The sequence below is a fragment of the Engraulis encrasicolus genome, chromosome 8 (assembly GCF_034702125.1).
Source record: "Engraulis encrasicolus isolate BLACKSEA-1 chromosome 8, IST_EnEncr_1.0, whole genome shotgun sequence".
Taxonomy (NCBI): Eukaryota; Metazoa; Chordata; class Actinopteri; order Clupeiformes; family Engraulidae; genus Engraulis; species Engraulis encrasicolus.
The window spans coordinates 44936191-44955479 of record NC_085864.1 but is presented as its reverse complement, the minus strand read 5'-3'; the positions used below and the strand labels follow the sequence as shown (position 1 = coordinate 44955479).

The window sequence follows — 19289 nt, the reverse complement described above, 5'->3', positions numbered from 1 at the left end:
GAAACTCATTTTTAGAGGTTTAGGCCTACGTTATGCAAGCTAGTATTTAGTGACTGATAAGGTGTAATTGCACAGCAGGCTGGTTTTCCTCAAGTGTTTGTCGAGAGTTGTTAGTTAAAGGGGATGTGGATAATATGATGCATAGCTATGTCTCGCTGTCTGTCAGAGGCCAGGAAGGCATGCCACTCCCATGTACATGTGCATAAAAACATGCTGCACACAGCTGCTGAACCAAAGTACGGTAAGCAAGGCGAAAACAGAGCAGGAGTGAACATGGCAAGTCACAGTGACAGGGTTGCCAGATGAGACTGACGATCTCCAGCCCAAATTGTTCTTGAAATCTGCCTGGAAGCACAAAATCCCACTCAATTTTAAATGCCAAAAATGTGCAGAAAAACCTGCCCAAGCAACTGTTGCCCATTTTTTACCCGCAGACGGCCTTCCTAAGCAGCCCAATTGGGTGGGAAATTACCCAATCTGGCAACATGGGTCACAACAACACAACTGCAGTGTTTCCCTCAGTACTTCATGGACAAGAAGCCACCTAGGAAAAGAGGAAGCTTTCGGGTTGTGAAAGTAATTTCCAACGTTGCTTTAACCAAAAAAAATCTGAGCTTACTTTTTCAAATCATATTTCATATATCAGTACTTGTTAAGGATCCACAGCATGCAAAGGATAGCCTAAGCTTACTTCTGGACCATCAAGAGTAACCATGCCAGACACCCAGCTTTCACCTCTCAGACAACTTAGATAGCCTACCTACTACATTACTTAAAGGGACACTGTGTGAGATTTTTAGTTGTTTATTTCCAGAACTCATGCTGCCCATTCACTAATGGTCAGGAAATGGTCAAAAAAGGTACTGCAACTATGCTGCTCATTGAAACTGGGCGGCCTATTGCCAAATTTGATCTTTACATGAAAGTGTATTAAGTAAGCTTAATAAACAAATATTTTCTAGTATGGTCCAAGTACAGTCATTTTTGCAGCTAAAAATGGCAATTTTTGGAAATTCAAAATGGCGGACCATGGAGAAGATCCCCCTTTTCATGTATGAAATTTGATGCTAGTGGTAAGTATTCATGAAAAAGCTAACATTAGTGAATGGGCAGCATGAATTCTGGAAATAAACAACTAAAAATCTCACACAGTGTCCCTTTAAGCCGATCTAGTGCTTCAGCTCCACTGACTCACTGCCGGGCCGGCTGGGTCAATATAACAGAGGAGAGGCCAGATAACAGCACAACAGCAACAGGTGAGGTCCATCATATCTGGAGCCTGATGCTGCCAGCCGGCCAAGCCAGTCCAGCCAGCCCAGCCAGGCAAATCATCCAATCACAACACAATCACATCACAACCTGACACCAGTGAGACACGGAACCCCTAGCAACGCCCACGAGAGACTTATCAGGCAGTCATGTGGGAAAAATGTGTAAAGGGGTTATAAACAGGGTTGCCAGATGAAACAAATCTGATGATTTCCAGCCCAAAAAAGGCTCAAAACCCGCCTAGAAGCACAAAATCCCGCCCAATTCTATTGATTTCTATGGCAAAAATTGGGCGGGTTTTTCTGCTAAATGACATTTTTACCCGCACACTGCCACCCTAAGCAGCCCAATTGGGCGGGAAACAGCCCAATCTGGCAACACTGGCTATAAAGGGCTGTGCGAACTGCGAAGGAAGTTGATCACGGGGAAATTCGAGAATGCGAGTCTTTCTTTCATTACTGTGCCGACTCAAGTCTTTAACAAAGATTCGTCTGACGGGCCATCCTTCCTGCTGCAAACATGCCCAAACTGGTGAAGAGTTTGTTGTGAACTCAACAGGCTGTGTTTTATTTCATTTCCACCAAGAATAACACAAGGCCATCATTTTTTTTTTTTTTTTTTTTTAAAGGGGGTCACACCACACTCCTTTGGATTTTATTGGAGTTTTTTTCTTCTCTTTATTCATTCATTGGTATAAAAAGACAAAAAAGAACTTACAGTAAAAAGAAAAAATCCAAAGCCGTGTGCGAACCATTTTTCACAAAAAAAAATAAAAATAAAAATTTGTTCATCACCAGGGATTGTGCCCAAGCACAGCTATAGTGAAACGGAGGCCATCAACCTTTCATTTACACTAATCTGATTTTGGTGCCCTTTTACAGCTTTCTATAGTAGCTACAAGCTAAAAGATCATAATATACATCTCTCCCACCACTATATTGTGCAGCAGCAGCAACATAGGGACAGTCATGGGTAAGCGGTTAGGGCGTCAGACTTCTAGCCCAAAAAGTTGCCAGTTCGACTCCCGTCCCGACCCGCCAGGTTGGTGGGGGCAGTAATTAACCAGTGCTCTCCCCCATCCTCCTCCATGACTGGGGTACCCTGAGCATGGCACCGTCCCGCCGCACTGCTTTCTTGGGGTGTCATTGAGGGATGCCCCCGTGCACAGGTGAGGCATGAATGCAATTTTGTTGTGTGTAGTGTGCAGTGTTCACTTGTGTGCTGTGGAGTGCTGGGTCACAATGACAATGGGAGTTAGAGTTTCCCAATTGGGCTTTCACATGAAAGCCATGTGCCTGCCATGATGACCCATCACTACAACACCACCAATGAAAGAAAAACTACTTACTGGTCAGTCACACTTAAGGACAGCTCATTCCTTAAGTCTGACTGACTAAGGTTTAAGGAAGTTTGCTGTTGAGAGGCTTAACATTTTTTCCAAACACCACTGTGTCTGAGGATTATGACTGGCCAACAATTATGTGTCAGTGTAGGCCGTGTTTCAGTGCTGATGCATTGCTTCCTGTGGACAGGTATTCAAACAGGTTTTTGCTGTTACTGCCCGAGAAAAAAAAACTTTTCTGTTCTGACTCAAACATCACTTTTGGCTAAAGTCGACAGCATTCACTGCCATCGCTCCATAGTTCCTGCTCCACAGCATGATACCAAAACTCATAACACTCATAACTCATAAGACTGGATGACTAAACACAACAGACACTGATAACGTCTCTGCTGCCATGCACAGTGACTGCAACAGAGACAGACCAACACCCAAACAAGAACACAACGCAAGTTCAAAGGCCTGTTGCCTGGTTACGGGACAAAGAGAACTCTTAGAGGTTCTATAGCGGCTATACAGTCAGTGTTATCCGGTGACGGTCACCTCAAATAGCCTTGCTTGCTGGCTACAGTCGTAAGTAATCAACCACACTTGCCGGAGCCGCCCAAAGCTGCTTACCTTGAAGTGTGTTACCATGTCAAACCCAGTATACTGCGATATTAATCTACATAGGCAATCAAACTAGTGAAGAGATTGCTGCTGTTGTATATTTCTGTCCCATGTGCAGCATTTTATTTTGATCGGCAGGATTCATGGAAAGCTGTTGACACTGAGGTCACCACCCTATAAGAAAAAAACCTTTCATTACCACAGAAGCCTGGCCGCAGATTCATTTCACTGTAGTGCATGTTGTGTTTTGAAAGCCTCTCTTCAATTTCGCGTTGTGTATAAAATGCTTGGCCTACTTGAAGGGACATGCATTGCATATAGACAAACACAGGGGCAAGCTGTGTGTGTGTGTGTGTGTGTGTGTGTGTGTGTGTGTGTGTGTGTGTGTGTGTGTGTGTGTGTGTGTGTGTGTGTGTGTGTTAGTATGTGCGTGTGTTTTTAGTATGTGCGTGTGTTTTAAGTGTGTGCGTGCGTGTTAGTGTGTGCTTGTGTGTGTGTTTTTGTGACTGTGTGTGCGCGTGTGTGTTTGCGCGGGTGCGTGTGTGTGTGCACGCTTTATTGTGTTGTGTTGTGAGTTGAAAGGGGTGGCGTGTTTCTATACAGCTCTGCTTTCGCGTGCGTCTATAAAAGTGTGCCGCAAGCAAGCCACTGTCAGGTGGTGTAACCAGTTATACCACTCGAGTCGACAGCCAATGAAATGCCCTTTAGATAGATCACATTTTATTGTCATGCAGTCGTCACCGCCACCGCTACTGCTGCTGCTGCTGCTGGATTTTAAATAGCATGTCCAGCAACTGACTTTTACCCATTTAGTAGCAATAGTCTGCATACAGGACAAGCTATCCGCCTAAATTGTAGCGTAATTAGTTTGTGTTACACAATTTGGAGACCCCCCTCTCACCCCACCACCCCCAAACATCAACACCTGTCACTTGGTCTCAATAGCGGCACGGCTTGGGGAAGAGTAGAGCATGGAGGGGAAGGGGATCGCGACAGGAAGACAGCAGTTTGACACACAGAGAGAGAGAGAGAGAGAGAGAGAGAGAGAGAGAGAGAGAGAGAGAGAGAGAGAGAGAGAGAGAAGGCAAGAGAGAGAGAGAAGGCAAGAGAGAGTGCAAGAGCGTGAGAGAGAGAGAGAGAGAGAGAGAGAGAGAGAGAGAGAGAGAGAGGGAGAAAGCAAGAGAGAGAAAGCAAGAGAGAGAGAGAGAGAGAGAGAGAGAGAGAGAGAGAGAGAGAGAAAGCAAGAGAGAGAGAGAGAGAGAGAGAGAGAGAGAGAGAGAGAGAGAAGGCAAGAGCGAGAGAAAACAACGAGAGAGAGAGAGAGAGAGAGAGAGAGAGAGAGAGAGAGAGAGAGAGAGAGAGAGAGAGAGAGAGAGAGAGAGAGAGAGAGAGAGAGAGAGAGAAAGAGAGAGAGAACAAGAGGGAGAGAGAAAGCAAGAGAGAGCTCATAGGAAGGGCTCATTTCCCACACGCTTAATTGTCATTACAGAGATGCACTATACTGCACTGCACTACACAGTGTTGCGCTCAGCTCTACTCAGCTCTACTCAGCTCCAGTCATCTGCTTAACGAGGTCAAGTTCAACCAGACAGCAGTGAGACAGGAAGACATTAATGATTTATCCATCTAACCTCAGAGGGGGAAAACTGCAACAAGCAGTTACACTTACATTGGACTTTTATTAAATCAAGTTAATGCAAGTTAAGTATTCCTGGCCTGCCCTATTTGACCGGGACGCTAAATGTGTTTACGTTGAGAGATATACAAGATGGTTTAGGATTTCCTGACATGCTTACTGTGACCCTATTGGAGGGAGTGGCCAGCATTGCAAACATCCAGACCACTTTCTCTACTGCTGTAATTTATACTGTGTCTAGTACAGAAACTACTTGCAATGCTGAGACATTTGATAGTGGTTGCATTACTTAATATTCACAAGAAGCCGGTTGAAAGTTTTACTCTTTTTGACAACACACATCTTTTCTACAAAATACTTTTATACAGCCTACAAAATACTCTTCTTCCACTTGCTTAGTACTGTCTTTTCTTATGCACCTACATAACAATTATTTGATCCGAGTACAACATCCTACAACCTACAGGTTTTTGGTCCAAAAGCATTTGGTCCAAAAGCATCAATGGCGTCTGGCCATTAGGACAAATTAGCACAATTGCTCCGTCTAAGTCTTCTTCACTCTACTACATTATCCATTAGGCTAAGCCCCTAGTTATACAACAAAAACCATTGGTAACACTTTATTTTAGGGATACATCTATAAGCACTAATACATACAATGTTAATGCCTGCATAAGTAACTTGTAAGCGCAAAGGCCTACTAGGTCCTTACTAAGGTTAAATTGATAATAAATATGCTTATTGTGCATGAACAAGACATTTGCAAATACATGCCTAATAAATGTTTGATTTTGCGTTGCTTTGCTTATGCTTTTTGCTATGTATTAGTGCTAATAGATATATCTCTAAAATAAAGTGTTACCAAACCATTTTATTCAAGTCACATTAGCACGCTCGTTCACTCTCCAAGTCCAGGCAGGCACCATGGAACAAGCTTTGGAAATGCACGTTACCGTAATTAAATGGTTAAATATGGATTCTGGAATGGCTGGGAGAGCCTCGCATTCCACCGTGCCAAAGCTGTCAGAACAATATCATTCAATTCCTTCCTCAGCTCGGCTCATCTCGGCTCAGCACCCGCCGGGCATCAGGCTGAGAGGATGGGGAGTGTTGTAGCAGTAGTTGTAGTAGTAGTAGTAGTAGTAGGGGGATGATAGTTCACTCTGCGTGGATTTACTAAAGGAGGATCAACTCAGCTAACCTTGTACTGTATCTTCAAGCTCATTAGATCGCATGTGTAAGCTACATGGGTTAGTGGGTGACAATTACACGAGGCCGTTTGGCTTTTGGACCACACACACACACACACACACACACACACAAACACACACAAGTGAACAGAAGGCTACTTTGACTCGTAAAATAAATAATTAGGCTACGCCTACATCACAGACACTTGGCTCACCAAACATGACTCATAAGGGGGGTGAGAAAAACAGAATATAATAATTATAATAAAAATCCTTATCGTTAAACAGTAAGTCAAGAGTCTAACTTTAAAAAAGATGTTTTGCAAGGCCTTGCAACATTTTGACACTTTCACGCAATACTTCCAACTTGGTGAGGAGGACCTATTCTGTGACACAACTCTTTGTTGGAGTTACAGTTGTATTGGAATACTTTTTTCCCAGATACATTAATATTAAACGAATAACTTACATGTTCTTTAAAGGCAAGACTGGAACTGCTAGCCAAAGTAAATACATGTTGCACTGTCCTTCATAACGGGAAGCTCAAACAGTGCCAAAGAATGCCATGGCATTTCTGTTTCCTTTGGTCGTTACATTGTAATAGCACTATAATTCACCACCACAACAACAAAACAAGGCTACAATGGTGTGCTTCGTCTACACAGCAATAATAAAAGCAAGCAACCACATAGACACGAATGGCAGTGTGGTTCTTCCTTGATTTCAGAAAGGATAGCCAACAACAGCATAACAGGCTTATGTGTAATAACGATAGTACCGTGATGTGCCAAAGCCACAAAAACATTCTACATCAAGGTGTACATGCACACCGCACACACGATACAGTACCTCTGTTGTATCCAACTATGTATTCTTCACTATGAAGCAAATACGCTTGAAGTACATCTATATTTGTTGTTTTCATTACAACGACAAATGGTACAACACATGAGTCCACTTCGCCTGCGAAACTATCAAGATCCGCCCGTCACACACGCTACTCGGTCAGGAATCCACCGTTTTACGCACGCTCCGCGCATTCAGTGCCCCGGCTGAATTCAACGTCAGATTGTGGCAAAGTGCGTAGAACTAGAACTACATAATACCTATGCAGTTTGATTAACCTCGATGTCCAGGAAAACATTCACAGAGAATGATACCAACAGGTCACAAACGTTTCGCTGTCCGTCCTTTTCGGCAACACAACACACCACCACCAGCAGGTTCCAGAAGCTAACGTTAGCTTGTTATGATAGCAGTTGAGTGTTATGGCTGATTGGTGGAGATATTCAATATAATGGGAAAAGGTACAGCCTATCATAGTACAATTATATCAAAATACGTTTCTCCAATTACATGATCATTCTTACGAAGGTGGCAAAAATAGTTACACTGCTAGTAAGCTATGCTTTACCGCTTGGACCTTGTAGTTTAACATCTGAAACAAAGGCTTTCCCAACAGAGCAACTTTGGGGAGGAAGGAACTACAAGTCCCAAAACACTCCAGCTGATCAGGAAGGACTATAACAGAGGTCTATTCACTCCAAGAATTCAATTCATTACATTCAAAATACTCAAAAAATGCACAACCATGCCCGAGAATGAAACCTGAAAGATAAAGTTAACTTTGTGTGCGCAGTAGGCCTATCTATTAGAAGGCAGAGGCTGGTGGGGAAATGCAGGCTGTTTGGACACACCATCAACGCTGCGTAAAACATGAACTGGCTAGGATAGCTGGGTTAGCCAAGTTACCCAGGAGCTAGCTGGCTCGCTAGTTATTTGCTAGCACCCTCGCCTGTTAACTCGACACTTACAGGCGCTTTCTTTGATCCTATATGTTTTGTAAACGAGACTACGGGGAGTTGAAATCTTACCTTATGATATATCCCTCCAACGTTTTCCGTTAAACTCAATTTAGGAAGGCAGTGGCGCGCGTAAATTCCGATAACTCGCCAACGCCAGTGGCACACAGTTAACAGTAGCTTGCCAGGGTTCCCCAGCTTGGAAGGCTTGTCTGCTGCTGGCAGCGAAGTAACCAACCGAAACCCTACTGGTCTCGTCGGCACCTCGCACGCACGCGCGTTCACGCTCACACACACAAAACACACACTGCAGTATGCTCACACATTCCGCGCCGTACTGGTGTCAAGCGGCCCACAGCTTTCCGCAGCTACCCGCAGCTACTCTGGACTTTACGGTCCCATTCACTTCAATTCATTTTTTCTCAGCCAGAACAGGTTTTACAGATTTCGGACTGTGCCGACGCCGCTGGTGTCGTGCGAGGAAAACAACAATTGTGTCGGACGCTACACCTGGTCATGGAACGACATGCGTAACAAGAATGATCATAACTTGTGTCATTTCGAAGATAATTAAAGAAAACCATTTTCACAATGGGACTTCTCATAGACCTGTTTTTGCATGTCTCTCATCTCTTTGCATGTTGACTGTGCAATCACCGTGACAAGTTAACAAGGTGCACGGCGCACAGCTGTATGCGTCCAAAAAAGAAGAATAACATTTCACGATGTAGGCCTACATCTGGAAATAATTCACATCAAAGTGAAGTGTTATTACATAGGGCACCATGGTAATCAATATGTGTGTAAGAACATGTGAAAAAAATAAATCGGTCAGTTTGTCAAAGAAGACACAAAAGATATGCACCACAATGCACAGTATGCACCACACCGTGCTTTTCAATTATATAAAGAACAAATACTGACGGCACGAATGTTTCTTCCCTCAATAATCCCACGTCACATATCAATCAAGCAACTGAGCTAATGTGGCCACAAAGGGGCGGTATTGTACGCTGACACATTCGAAGTCCTCAGATACAGATAGGCCTACAGTCATGAATTACCTGACAAATTGCTGCTAGGCTATTGCAGTGGGAGCGCTACACTAAAGAACTGTGTCCCATATCTGCCCCTTTCATATTCATACATTGACAATTGAATTGACAAATGAAATATTAATATTTTACTGCGTCTTTTACAGGTGCCCGTATTCTTCAAGTCTGTCGTTACAGCGCAACGACGGTCAGCGCAGATGTGGCGAACACTCTTGCATTACACCTTTTGCATGTTGTACATGTCTCCAATCTATATATGATTGACTGGTGCCATCTGCTGGCCCCATAAGGCTGCAGCGTAAAGCTCGAAGGAGAACGTGAAATGATGTCGCCCCTAGGCCTACAGATAGGCCTAATCATAGTTGTGGCCGAAGTATTTCTGTTGCATGTGATATTTTTGTGAATGACTATTATTGTAATTTCAGCAACATTCATTATTACTATTACGAGGAGTATTATGTAGCCTAGGTGGTCCTATGACTTAGTTTTGATTGAAATGTGCCGTGCGCTTGAGAAGCAGCAATAGTGCCCCCCTATCTGTCCTGCATGTCATTCAGGGACACTGTGTGGTTCGCACTGCGTGTTTTTGTGGTGAGATGTGTTCAAATTCGGAGGACTAAAGCATTTTTTGTGTTCTTGGTGTGTTACACGGTAATAGCCTACAGGTTGCGTATTACCATGTCGGGACAGTAAAGTTTACTGTGAAAAACTACAACATGAAAAGCGCTGCCGTGTCGTTGTAGGCCTATGTGTAGTTGGAAGATATAGGATACCTATTGTCATGTCAGGGTAGTTGCACGGTGAACATAGGCAAAGTTGGAGAGATTGAAACGATGAGTGAATGGCAAAGGCCATTGCGATGAGAATGTCTTTGATTATCTTCGACCTGATGCGGGAAATGCCATTCTTGATCAGCAAGCCGTTTAATGGTCATGTTTAGCATCCGAGACAATTGTTGTTTTCCTCGCACAGCAACAGCGGCGTGGGCACCGCCCGTTTGTCTGTAGGCAACCTGTTATCGCTCCAAAAAATGGATTGAGTGAATGGGAGGGTGTAGGCTAATAGGCCTACCATGTGGGCACAGATCTACATAAATCAAGTAGGTAGCAGGCTTCACTCAGGTTTCTTGATAACTGTTAAGGGTGCTGTCCCAAATGAATACTTCTGTGCACAGAAAAATAAAGAAAAGAAAAAAATTGATGCAAGGTGCGCCCCCCTTTTCTTTGATTCACAGATCTACATAAACCATATGCTATTGAATGTATTCTCCCAGCATAATTACGTCCTTGCTTCCTGAAGTGGGCCTAGGAAGTACTATGAAGTGATGGGGTGCACAACGAAGAGATGTGTGGTCAAACACCATGAAGCGCATAGCTTGGATGCAGCCATGCCTGCCATTCTGCATATTGTGGGTTCAAGGCCCCTTAATATTCAATTTGAATAGGCCTACACGTGTAGGCTGTGTTACCTCACCCCTGATATGGGCCTACATTATTAGGCTTATTCAGCTCGCTGAATAGGTGCCTTCAGTATTTCTTCAGCGTATCATTCAGGGGGCATATGTCATTGCACAGCACACCATGTATCTGCATATCCACAGTGTCTGTCTGCTTAGAGAAATGAGGCATTTTCCTTTTGCACTAGGCTATGTGTGGTACGAAGTTCCTTACTTTAATCATGCCACGATGTTCCTTCAATATGTAGGCGTAGGCTACATTGTTCTGGTCGTGCACATTGTTGCCTAACCATGAAATTGTGACGGCACAGTCAACATGCAAAAAGATTGGAGACATGTACAACATGCAAAAGGTGTAATGCAAGAGTGTTCACATCGCCACATCTGCGCTGACCGTCGTTGCGCTGTAACGACAGACTTGAAGAATACGGGCACCTGTAAAAGACGCAGTAAAATATTAATATTTCATTTGTCAATTCAATTGTCAATGTATGAATATGAAAGGGGCAGATATGGGACACAGTTCTTTAGTGTAGCGCTCCCACTGCAATAGCCTAGCAGCAATTTGTCAGGTAATTCATGACTGTAGGCCTATCTGTATCTGAGGACTTCGAATGTGTCAGCGTACAATACCGCCCCTTTGTGGCCACATTAGCTCAGTTGCTTGATTGATATGTGACGTGGGATTATTGAGGGAAGAAACATTCGTGCCGTCAGTATTTGTTCTTTATATAATTGAAAAGCACGGTGTGGTGCATACTGTGCATTGTGGTGCATATCTTTTGTGTCTTCTTTGACAAACTGACCGATTTATTTTTTTCACATGTTCTTACACACATATTGATTACCATGGTGCCCTATGTAATAACACTTCACTTTGATGTGAATTATTTCCAGATGTACATCGTGAAATGTTATTCTTCTTTTTTTGGACGCATACAGCTGTGCGCCGTGCACCTTGTTAACTTGTCACGGTGATTGCACAGTCAACATGCAAAGAGATGAGAGACATGCAAAAACAGGTCTATGAGAAGTCCCATTGTGAAAATGGTTTTCTTTAATTATCTTCGAAATGACACAAGTTATGATCATTCTTGTTACGCATGTCGTTCCATGACCAGGTGTAGCGTCCGACACAATTGTTGTTTTCCTCGCACGACACCAGCGGCGTCGGCACAGTCCGAAATCTGTAAAACCTGTTCTGGCTGAGAAAAAATGAATTGAAGTGAATGGGACCGTAAAGTCCAGAGTAGCTGCGGGTAGCTGCGGAAAGCTGTGGGCCGCTTGACACCAGTCCGCGCCGTGCCTGATTTTGGTGACTGCAGGAGGACAACTGGTTTGAGAGGTGGACACGAACTGACTTCATGAAGGGGATTTTTTTAAATTATTATTCTCTTTCTTTTTACTTACCATTCCATTTCCCCCACCTTTAGTTAAACAAGGCAAACGTTGAAAATAGAGGTTTCCAAATACAAATTCTAACTTTTCACAACATCTCCTGGGATGTTTATATAGAAGTGTTCATCAGCATTAGTATTTTGGTCACAATGTGTGATGTAGCCTATCCAAACATTTACATTGTAACCACTGCACACTGGAAAGGGTTTTAGACATGGAGTTTTTTCAAAAGGCCTTTTTCTATCTATTCTGTAAATGCAATGCATAAGTAACTTTTTAAAAAAATATATATTTTTTGTCTTTTTGACTTTATGTATGACAGGACAGAAGGTGGTGACAGAAAGTGAGAGGGGAGAGAGAGACGGGGAAGGGCCGGCAAAGGACCCGGCCCGGGAATCGAACCCGGGTCAGCCGCATAGTAAATGAGTGCCCTACCGATTGACCACGGCAGGGTCACATAATAAGGGGGGAAGCACTGGTTAATTACTCCCCCCACCAACCTAGCGGGTCGGGAGTCGAACCCGCAACCTTTGGGCTACAAGCCTAACACCCTAACCACTTACCCATGACTGCCCTATAATTAGTCAAGCAATAATAATAATAATAATAATAATAATAATAATAATAATAATAATAATAATAATAATAATGTGTGTGTGTGTTTCTCTGTGTGTGTGTGTGTGTGTGTGTGTGTGTGTGTGTGTGTGTGTGTGTTGTGTGTGAGTGTGTGTGTGTGTGTGTGTGTGTGTGTGTGTGTGTGTGTGTGTGTGTGTGTGTGTGTGTGTGTGTGTGTGTGTGTGTGTGTGTGTGTGTGAGAGAGAGAGAGAGAGAGAGAGAGAGAGAGAGAGAGAGATGCCTTGACAAAATGTATGAAACAGTGAGCTATATATGATTATTTTATGTGTAAATATGTGTGTTATGTCTTGTGGGCAATGTCTTTATTTATGTATGTGTGTATGCTACTTGACTACAACAATGATAAAAAAGAGAAGTTTTTTGGATTTACACTCTGGATACTTTGGCCCCTAGAGGGCTGAATGAAGATTTTGACATTAGACCATTTCTGGGCTAACTGGGTTTTTTGTAAAACAGGGATCCACCTTGTGTACTGTGCTTTGTGTGTTACTGTAGGTGTTTGATTTTTATCATATTCGAAGGTCCTAGTGTCTAAACATGTTCATGGCATAAAGGAAAGAAAAACTATTTTGATACTGTCCTCAACACAAAATGAACACTAAAGTTGGACTCTTAATATAGCGAAAAGTAAAGAAAAGAAAACAATTTTAAATATGCATAAAATGTTTGTATTGATCTATGTGAACCACGGACATGACGTGAACTTTGTATTTTGTATTATATGTATATATGTATGTTGAATCTCTTGCACTATATATATGGAGAACTTGCACAGAGTACACTGTTTAATTTATAAATTTGTAAATATGTAAATATGGCAATGAAAATATCTGTGATGTCATGCTCACGTGGTATGTAATTTGTAATTTAAGGGTCAGCTGCACAATCACCTGTTTATGTCTGAGGAAGGGCCGGGGTGGCCCGAAACGTCACATTAAAATGAAGTAAATGGGAGCATCGGTGTTGCGGTTTTTCCTTTTTTCATTTTATGAACTTAACGTCTTTTGAACCTGCACCCGAAAAGCATCTGGATGTGCGTGAGATTGGACTTTTGTATGCTACTTGACACCTTAATTTCCCCCTGGGATCAATCTACTCTACTCTACTCTAATAATAATAATAATAATAATAATAATAATAATAATAATAATAATAATAACAACAAAGTGTTCACGATGTTACCTGGTTAAGTTAAGAGGTAAATCATCTAATAGAAGAGCCTGGGGTCCTCATTTTCTTTAGAAAAGCTCTTGTATTAGATGATTTACTTCTTAACTTAACCTTAACTGATCCTGAACCAGCTTTGTACAAACCCCAACTCCGATGAAGTTGGGACGTTTGGTAAACAGTGAATAAAATCAAAATGCTATCATTTTCAAAACATTCAATCTATTCATTAGATGGAGAATAGTGAAAAGTAGAGGTGCATCGAAATGAAAATTTGTGGCCGAAACCGAAACCGAATAATAAGTAATCACTTGGCCGAATACCGAAACCGAATATTACAATTCAGTTAAAAGTTATCAAAAGTTAGGTTTTTCACTATATTTAAATATTGCTTAAATCTATGGCTTAACAACACATGTTTAGACATGTTTATGAAAGAAAATAAATGTGTATTAGAAGTCTTTAAATTTTAGAGTAGAACTGAAATTAGTTTAAATAATGCCCATTATCAATTCATTTTCTATTCGGCCTCCGATTCGGCCACTCAATTGGCTTTCGGCCGAAAACCGAAAGTGTCTTTTTTAGCGTTTTCGGCCGAAAATTTTCTGTGGCCGAATTTTCGGTGCACCTCTAGTGAAAAGACAACATATTAAGTGTTAAAACCGAGAAAAAATATTGTTTTGGGGGACATATGTACTCATTTTTAATTTGATAAATCCAACACGTCTCAAAAGAGTTGGGACGGGGACAATAAATGGCAGCAAATGTCGAGGAAGACTAAAAACAAAACAAAAGACAACACTTAACAGTTAAATACATTAACCGATTGATTAATTTATATAAAAAACAGTGTTAATTCCTATCTTGGACATGATTTCACCAGCTTAAATGGTGGGTGTATTCCTTGTCATGTTTTGCAATGTTTTCCTTTCTGTAGTGCTTACAGTGTGACAGTTCTTGACCAAAAGCCCACCATTTTATCACCTGCTGGTCCTTATGATGGAGCCAAACTGTTAAAACTAGAGAATGCAATTTGACCTTACTATGTGGCAGTAATCGAATATCTCCCTCCAAAATATAATGCATGAGTGGCTTTTCATGCTGTGTAAAACCCATTTATACCATTCAGCACTGTATTTAACTCTACAGATGAGTGAGAACATCTTAACCAATGCACTACTGCACCCGCATGCCATCATGGAGGCTGACTTTTGAAGCTAGCACTAACACAAGTTGGATGGTCCATTTTCACTGTAGCACAGGATGTGCAATGCTCTATTATTGTCAAAAAGAATGGACTTCTACAACCTCTGCCGACTTCTGTAAGCAAAGGACAGTTTCCCATGTCTTCTGGGTCTATTTCAAGTGAGCTCAGGTGCTTAGGAGAATGCTACACCCCTGTATCATTTGCACCCATTAAGCATTCTTAATAGCTCTAATTCCTGGAGTGCTAGAGTGAGACTACAGCCAATATATATTTCATGATGTCATGAACCTATACAATGATTTTAGTAACAAAAATATGTCTTATATACACTCAATCTTGCTAAATCAAAGGGAATTCAAAAATGTATGTAATAACTATGGTAATTATTCCCTTTGCATCTTTAATTCTGAGTGACTCAGCCTCTCTGTGATGATTTTATACCTGGACACCTATATTGTCCGTCAGTACAATTCATTTTGAAATGTTCTTCTTTGTTGTTTTATCTTATTTGGATGTTTACTAAATTTCATTGATCCCCGTCCCAACTTATTTGAGACGTGTTTGATTTATCAAATTAGAAATGAGTACATATGTCCCCCAAAACAATATTTTTTCTCGGTTTTAACACTTAATATGTTGTCTTTTCACTATTCTCCATCTAATGAATAGATTGAATGTTTTGAAAATGATAGTATTTTGATTTTATTCACTGTTTACCAAACGTCCCAACTTCATCGGAGTTGGGGTTTGTAGTATAGGCCCCTGTTTACGAAGCTGCAGCTGGAATATACAACATGCGCTTTACATAGACTAAACATTTGAATATATTTATAATCATAATACTGTGGAAATAATCAAATAGTAGATGTCCACAATGGCCCTGCCCCTGACCCTTGTAAGCATCTTCTGAGACAAAAAAAGAAATGAAGACCTGCATGCAGCGATGTCAATTACCCATTTTGTCCACTATGTGTCAGTAAAGTGCCAACTAAGATGTGACAGGCCATGCCTGGTGTAGCAGCATCACTAGTACCATCATCCCTAATTGTCTGTGCAGATGCCTATGCAGGTGATTAAGTGGGTTGGATGACGCCTGTAGTAATTGCAACAGAATAACAGTCCAACAGAACAGCTCCAGTCTGTGTGCCACTCCGTGTCAGGCCTGCCTGTGCGTTTCTCTGTGCACATCCTTCCTTGCATGCTGTTACCTGACCTATATTCAAGGCAGTCTGGCTATTACATGGTCCACCATCATTATAAGTCATGACAAACTCTGTGGTAGCCAGAGCCTGCTGATGATGATAAGTCAATTCAAAGGTGTTGCCTGTAAAGTTAGGACTTGTATAATAAAGGGATAAACCGTGTTCTCAGTCGGAGTCTTTATTTACGTGGCTTCATGGTTTGCCTGTTACACTTGTTCTGCTGTCTTGAGTACAGTTCCAGTATTACAGTGCAGTAACCCCCACACTGCCACCCAGTGGTCATATGATATCATTACATCCTCCTTTCTCTGAGGTTATTCAACAAGTTAATAAAATGGCCACAACAAAACTAGACATGGATGCTAAACCCACATCATTCCCAAGTATCATGAAAAATTGACTTCTAACATACATCCACTAAACATTTCATAACATCCCCCTTTCTCCAACATTAATCAATAGAATGAAATAGAAGTGAACTCAGTGGTCTCATCCGGACTGGACCTGTAAGTGAGACAGTCATCATACAGTTAAGTAGGCATATTCAGAAATAGAAGTGAACTCAGTGGTCTAATCTGGACTGGAACTGTAAGCGAAACAGTCATCTCATACAGTAGGCATATTCAGAAATGCTTTTACTTTTTACTTTTTTTTCAACCTGAAACTATTCCCTGTCCCTCGTACAGTGCTATTTTATGAGGTGTGAATATTGCAAGCATTTCCTAATTGATCAAATTTCATTTTTTTCCCCGAATTTTCCATCTTTCCTGACTGCACTGTCCAAGTGACCCCAACAGCTCTTTTAAGAGCCAGACCTCATCCCTTTTTCTATATTATCTATTTGTCTGTCTGCCTGTCTGTCTGTCTGTCTGTCTCTCTCCCTCTGTCTGTCTGTCTGTCTGTCTGTCTGTCTGTCTGTCTGTCTGTCTCTCTCCCTCTCTCTCTCTCTCTCTCTCTCTCTCTCTCTCTCTCTCTCTCTCTCTCTCTCTCTCTCTCTCTCTCTCTCTCTCTCTCTCTCTCTCTCCTACTTCTATTCACTGTGTGCATGTGGGGGGAGGGTATGGCGAAAAAAGGGGGAAAGGGGTGCATGGTTAAACCGTAGTCAAGAACCTGAGATCCTGAGAGAGAGAAACCAGCAGTACTATAGGCTATCTATCCCAAAACACACACATGGAGGGATGGTGCTGATTGGAGCTACCCAAACATAGATGGAACGAGCGGGCAGAAGGATAGACGAACCCAACAAGTGGAATTCTATACGTAAACCCTGCAAGGACAGAGGATCTTGGAAGGGCAGCAGCACTTAAGTGTGCTTAGGATTGTACTGTGCTGTGCTGTGCTGTGCTGTGCTGTGCTGTGCTGTGCTGTGCTGTGCTGTGCTGTGCTGTGCTGTGCTGTGCTGTGCTGTGCTGTGCTGTGCTGTGCTGTGCTGTGCTGTGCTAGTGTACTGTGTTTATCTGGGCCATTTATTTGGTAGGCTAGTGTGCATCTCTTCACGATTAGGCTACTTTTCTGTGTTGTGCCCCGTTAGTAGCCTACATATTTTGTATTTCGTGTAATAGATATGAAGTCAATGGAATTGGTATGAGGTAACTCTTTTAAGTAGGCCCACAGAGAAACTAGCTAGGCCTATGGCAAGTGTTTCTTTCTCATATTAGGTGTCTTCACATCTAGAGACTGAAAATAGATTTCGATTTGTTTCTGTTATCAACATGGTCAAAGAGCAGCAGTTTTCAAAACAAAGTTTTAAAAACTGCATTTTATAATGCCTTATGTATGGACAGAGACTCATCTCTTCCGAGAAAGCTTCCCTGCTTAACATTCTAACATAACTAATTACTTCCACCAAGGAGGTTATGTGATCGCCTGGGACCGTGTGTGTGTTCGCTGTGTGTGTTCGCATGCTATTCCACAATCTGCCACAAGTCGCCCGCGGTGAGCTCTGAGCACCAGCGAATATTCCACACGACATGAGTTTGCCTGTGCCATTCTCAGCAGGGAGGGAGTCTCCCGTTTGCCTTAGGTTGATAATGCTGTCAAATTGGCAAAAGTTCACAATGCTGTTGCGAGATGGGCAACGACCCCACAGATCGTTTAGATTCGCAATGCTGTCGAAGTAATTTGCCTAGGCTACTGTTGGCAAAAAATATGGAATTCATGACTGTGACTGTGTAAGTTCACAATGCGAGCCAAATGCATTACACCCCCTTCACTGTGTAAGTTCATAATGCTGGTCAAATTCATTAGGCCTACATCCCCTTCGCTACACACTCAAAGTTGTTTGCGAGATAAACACTTTCATCAGTATCAAAACGCATGTGCTAGAGCTCTACTCATAGCCTACTGTGCTGCATCAATAACTCTTTACAGTGTAAGTAGTAGTAGTTTCCTTAGAAATTATGCTTGATAGTAGGCCTATCAGAGAATCTTTAACCAGTGAGAATGACTTAAGTTCTTCAGGTGGTATTGCAGCTTGATGGCGATCACGGACAAGTGGAGGATGAATGGGTTTCACTGGTGCTTCCTAAAATAACTTAATTGCTTCCACAACGGCCAATGCTGCTATTTTGCAGCAGCCTACTGTTTCTGCTCAATACGTGACTCAAAGTAAAATTTTCACAGTAGTTGTCTGTTTTTTTTTTTTTTCCGAAAAACAGTAGAATGCTGTTGCAGAATTGCCCTAAATTAACAGCTATTTTTTTGCAGTGCAGGTATAAAGCAGATTCAAGCAGATTCAAGTGTTTCATGTATGCTACCTAATGGTAATGAATAGTAATAACAAATCACAACTCAATGTTTTTATTTTCATGATAATCACATTTCACTTTCCCATCCCTTCATGTTTTATTCTACATTCCACATATTAATGGAGTAGAGTAGAGAGTATAGTAGAGTAGAGTAACTTTATTGATCCCCAGGGGGAAATTCAGGTATCCAGTAGCTTACATAAATACACAAATACACAAAAGCCGACATGGACATTTCAAGACAAAAATAACACAGGAATAGTCATCAGGGCGGGGAAAATAAAATAAAATAGTAGAGATAATAAATACAGGTAATTGTGCAAAAAGACATTCTGTGAGTTAGGATAGACCAATGCAGAAAAACATACTCTGACAGTTAAGGTAGACAATCTTAACATGACCTGGAACAAGTGTTGATGGATACATCTATGATATAGTATAGTATGTAGAAGTAGGCAGTGTACAGAGTATGATAGGGGTTGAAAATTCTCACAATGTCACAGTAAAGTACAGGTAAGTGTATTAGGCAAACACGCACACACACACACACACACACACGCACACACACACACA

The 19289-nt window shown here is 41.9% G+C and overlaps 1 protein-coding gene across 3 annotated transcripts in view; it reads right to left on the bottom strand.

Annotated features, from left to right (window-relative positions):
- sipa1l3 (signal-induced proliferation-associated 1 like 3) overlaps nucleotides 1–8128 on the bottom strand; it is a 63262-nt gene extending 55134 nt beyond the window's left edge. For all 3 annotated transcript variants that reach the window (XM_063205824.1, XM_063205826.1, XM_063205825.1), the window contains exon 1: nucleotides 7921–8128. The gene's annotated coding sequence lies outside the window, so the exon portion shown is untranslated. The remainder of the gene's footprint in view (nucleotides 1–7920) is intronic.
- Nucleotides 8129–19289: the final 11161 nt, after the last annotated feature.